We start from the raw sequence: 4,713 nt of genomic DNA on the forward strand, positions 1-4,713 counted from the left end.
AAAGTGAGCGGATACGAGCGATTTTTTGCCCGTTTAAATACTCCGTGGGAAGCATTTTTTTTTGAAAGATTTGACCGAACCTCTGCTTCAAAGGTTTCCTACATATCCTTGGCTATAAAGGAATCAGGTCAATGTAGTTCGGGAAGTTTTGGGTAGCTGGGACTACCGTGGGACTGTGATGTTACTGCTGTTTTGTGCTGCTTTTACTGCTTGCTGACCTCCTTATTACACCTTGCTTCAAAGGTAAAACAAAAGCTAAACTAGACTATGGTATATGAATTACAGAATCTTATCTAGATCATGCCCTTGCGTTTCTTGTTGTCTTGATGTCTTGGTGACTTTTGGGCATCTTTTGCTTCTGACTTGTTCCGCATTTCCTTTCATTGTGTCTCGTATTTCCTTTATTTGTTTGGGACTCTTGTTGTTTCTTGCTGGGGATTTGGTTGGACTCCTCTGCTTTATTGACTTTACGTGTGCTCCTTTCTCACATGGGCGGGCTTTTGACTTCATCCGTAATGTCAAACTACATTGCCATTCTGTTCTTCAGGTGGGCGCCTGATTGCTGATCCTTCAATTGTATTCCCTTATTCTCCAGGTGGACGCTTGATTGCCTTTTCGATTCTTCATCCTCATTCTCCAGGTGGACGCCTGATTTCTTCTTTAATTCCTCATCCTCATTCTCCAGGTGGACGCCTGATTTCTTCTTTAATTCCTCATCCTCATTCTCCAGGTGGACGCCTGACTTCTTCTTAAATTCTTCATCCTCATTCTCCAGGTGGACGCCTGACTTCTTCTTAAATTCTTTCATCCTCATTCTCCAGGTGGACGCCTGACTTCTTCTTAAATTCTTCATCCTCATTCTCCAGGTGGACGCCTGATTTCTTCTTCAATTCTTCATCCTCATTCTCCAGGTGGACGCCTGACTTCTTCTTAAATTTTCATCCTCATTCTCCAGGTGGACGCCTGATTTCTTCTTCATTCTTTCATCCTCATTCTCCAGGTGGACGCCTGACTTCTTCTTAAATTCTTCATCCTCATTCTCCAGGTGGACGCCTGACTTCTTCTTCAATTCTTCATCCTTATTCTCCAGGTGGACGCCTGATTTCTTCTTCAATCTTCTTCATCCTCATTCTCCAGGTGGACGCCTGATTTATTTTTCAATTCTTCATCCTCATTCTCCAGGTGGACGCCTGATTTCTTCTTTAATTTTTCATCCTCATTCTCCAGGTGGACGCCTGATTTCTTCTTAAATTCTTCATCCTCATTCTCCAGGTGGATGCCTGATTTCTTTTTAATTCTTCATCCTCATTCTCCAGGTGGACGCCTGACTTCTTTTTTATCTCTCATCCTCATTCTCCAGGTGGACGCCTGATTTCTTCTTTATCTCTTCATCCTCATTCTCCAGGTGGACGCCTGATTTCTTCTTCAATTTTTCATCCTCATTCTCCAGGTGGACGCCTGACTTCTTCTTAAATTCTTCATCCTCATTCTCCAGGTGGACGCCTGATTTCTTCTTTAATTTTTCATCCTCATTCTCCAGGTGGACGCCTGATTTCTCCTTTAATTCTTTCTCCGGGTGTTTCCTGACACAAATGTTGTTTTTGCCCCTGTTTTAAATCAAGGAAAACTTTGTTAGTTTTAAAGAAGGATGGTTAACTGGGGCATTCTCGCTGACGATGGGGCTTCTCTTTGTCTTTGTTTTATTGCCTTGGAATGGTTGAAAGGACTGTCTGTCCTTGTAATTGATCCTTAACTATAGGATCCCCAACTGTATGTTTTCCTTCAAACCCTTTTAACCGTAATCATATGTTCTCCTGACATTGTTGATCCGCTTTTGATTCCACTTTTCTTACACCCATATCTTATTATTTTTTATTACCTCCTGCCCATCATGGCCGTATTTTTGTCCTATGCAACCTTGAATCTTGGTAGTATACCTTGACATTCTTTCTTATTTGTTTGGAACAAAACTCATCTCAAAAGCTTTAGAAGAGTAAGATTATTAGTGACGAAAACATGATGATTTCGACAATCTAGAATGAAAAGAAAAATCCAAATTTGGATGACTGTTGGAGAAGGAATAAAGGACTTATCTGATTAGAGTCACTGGCACCAATGATCATGGTATGCATTTTGGATTAATCAACCCGGTCTTTTAATCAATCTCCTTTCAATTGTCTCATTTTGTTTTCCCAAAATTTCCATAAACCAACTTCATTTTTTCATTTTACAGACCTATTTGACTTGCAATATCTTAAAGAGTTTTCACCGACAAACCTTCCTCATTTGTTCATTTCTTAATTCCTTTTCGCCTTATGGTGCATGCGAAGGTTTTCACCAATAAGACTCTCTCATTTTACTTTCTCTCAACTTCCGTCATCTTATGGTGGCCGTATGGGTTTTCACCTATAAGACTCTCTCATTTTCTCTTTCTTTTCTTGTTTGTACCAGAGTGTTATGAACCATCTTTATTTGCTTGACTCAGCATTTTTCTAAGATTGATCGAAAGGTCTTTTTGGTATGTGGTTGGAAATGGAAAGGTATCAAAAATGTTAAACAGCTTTGATATGGGTTTAAAATTACAACTCTTGGAATCTTTTTCTTATTTCCAATGCAATTCCTGCCCCAATTTCTTGATTGGGGTCTCTTGATGTTTCTTTTTGTGCACATTATGCATATTGTGCACCCTATGACCGAGCCGTGAGGCGCCTACGTATCCTTCTTTGAGGAATCAGGTCAAACGTAGTTCACTACAATAATAGTGATTTTCCTTCTTTTTTTTTTATTGTTCATATTTGATTTTCATTGATTCCAAGAGAAGATAGGAAAGAAACAAATGTGGCTCAAAGGGGAAGCAAAGGGTATAGTGTTTGGATAGCAGAATAAATTGCCTTTGTCATTCCAATCTTCGAAATAATGCCGAATACAAACATTTAAAAAGTTATGCATAATATCTCTTTACCGCATCAGAATTGATAGCCATGTCTATGCATTTTCCTTCGATATCTGTTAAACATAGTGCACCATTCGATAATACTCTGGTCACAATGAATGGTCCTTGCCAATTCGGGGCAAATTTGCCTTTTGCCTCAACCTGATGTGGAAGAATACGTTTCAGCACATGTTGACCCACTTCAAACTTCCGGGGACGCACCTTTTTGTTGTATGCTCTTGCTATTCTTCTTTGATACAATTGGCCATGACACACTGCGGCCAGTCGTTTTTCATCAATCAAGTTTAACTTTTCCTGACGGGTTTTGACCCATTCATCATCATCAATCTTTGCTTCGGCGATGATCCGAAGGGAAGGAATTTCAACTTCTGCAGGAATTACTGCCTCAGTGCCATATACCAACAAATAAGGAGTTGCTCCTACTGAAGTGCGAACAGTAGTGCGATATCCCAATAACGCAAATGGTAGTTTTTCGTGCCATTGTCTTGAACCTTCTACCATTTTCCGAAGTATCTTCTTTATGTTTTTGTTGGCTGCCTCGACTGCTCCATTCGCCTTGGGCCGATATGGGGTAGAGTTGCGATGTGTAATCTTAAACTGTTGACATACTTCCTTCATTAAGTTACTGTTAAGATTAGCACCGTTATCTATGATGATCACCTTTGGGATTCCGAATCGACATATGATATTTGAGTGGACAAAATCGACCACAGCTTTCTTGGTCACTGATTTGAATGTTTTGGCCTCAACCCATTTGGTAAAATAATCAATGGCTACCAGAATGAACCTGTGCCCATTGGATGCTGCCGGCTCAATTGGTCCAATCACATCCATGCCCCAAGCGACGAAGGGCCATGGTGCCGACATTGTGTGCAACTCGGATGGTGGAGAATGAATTAAATCCCCGTGTATCTGGCATTGATGACACTTGCGCACAAAACTGATACAATCTCGCTCCATGGTAAGCCAATAGTAACCAGCTCGGAGAATTTTCTTTGCCAATACATATCCACTCATGTGGGGTCCGCAAACTCCCGCATGCACTTCAAACATGACGGCCGTAGCTTGTCTGGCATCTATGCATCTTAACAATCCAAGGTCTGGTGTTCTTTTATACAAAACTCCTCCGCTCAAGAAGAATCCATTTGCCAATCGCCTAATGGTTCTCTTTTGATCCCCTGTGGCTTGTGCTGGATATATCCCTATTCTGATATATTCCTTGATGTCGTGGAACCATGGTTCACCGTCAAATTCCTCTTCAACCATATTGCAGTAAGCGTGCTGATCGTGGACTTGAATATGTAGTGGATCCACATAAGTTTTGTCCGGATGGTGCAACATTGATGCCAGGGTAGCCAATGCATCGGCAACCTCATTATGGATCCTTGGAATATGCCGGAACTCCACTGATTGAAACCGCTGACAAAGATCATGTAGACATTGTCGGTATGGTATGAGCTTCAAGTCTCGGGTTTCCCATTCTCCTTGAATTTGATGTACCAGAAGATCCGAATCTCCCATGACTAAGATTTCCTGGATACCCATGTCTGCGGCTAGCCTTAACCCCAAAATACAAGCTTCATATTCGGCCATATTATTGGTGCAATAAAATCGTAGTTGAGCCGTAACAGGATAGTGGTGCCCTGTTTCAGAAATGATTACAGCTCCTATCCCGACTCCTTTCATGTTAGCGGCCCCATCAAAGAAGAGTTTCCAGCCAGGTTTTTCAATTTGCTCCATCTCATCGATATGCATTATTT

This window comes from Nicotiana sylvestris, chromosome 3 (genome assembly GCF_000393655.2).
Source record: "Nicotiana sylvestris chromosome 3, ASM39365v2, whole genome shotgun sequence".
Taxonomy (NCBI): Eukaryota; Viridiplantae; Streptophyta; class Magnoliopsida; order Solanales; family Solanaceae; genus Nicotiana; species Nicotiana sylvestris.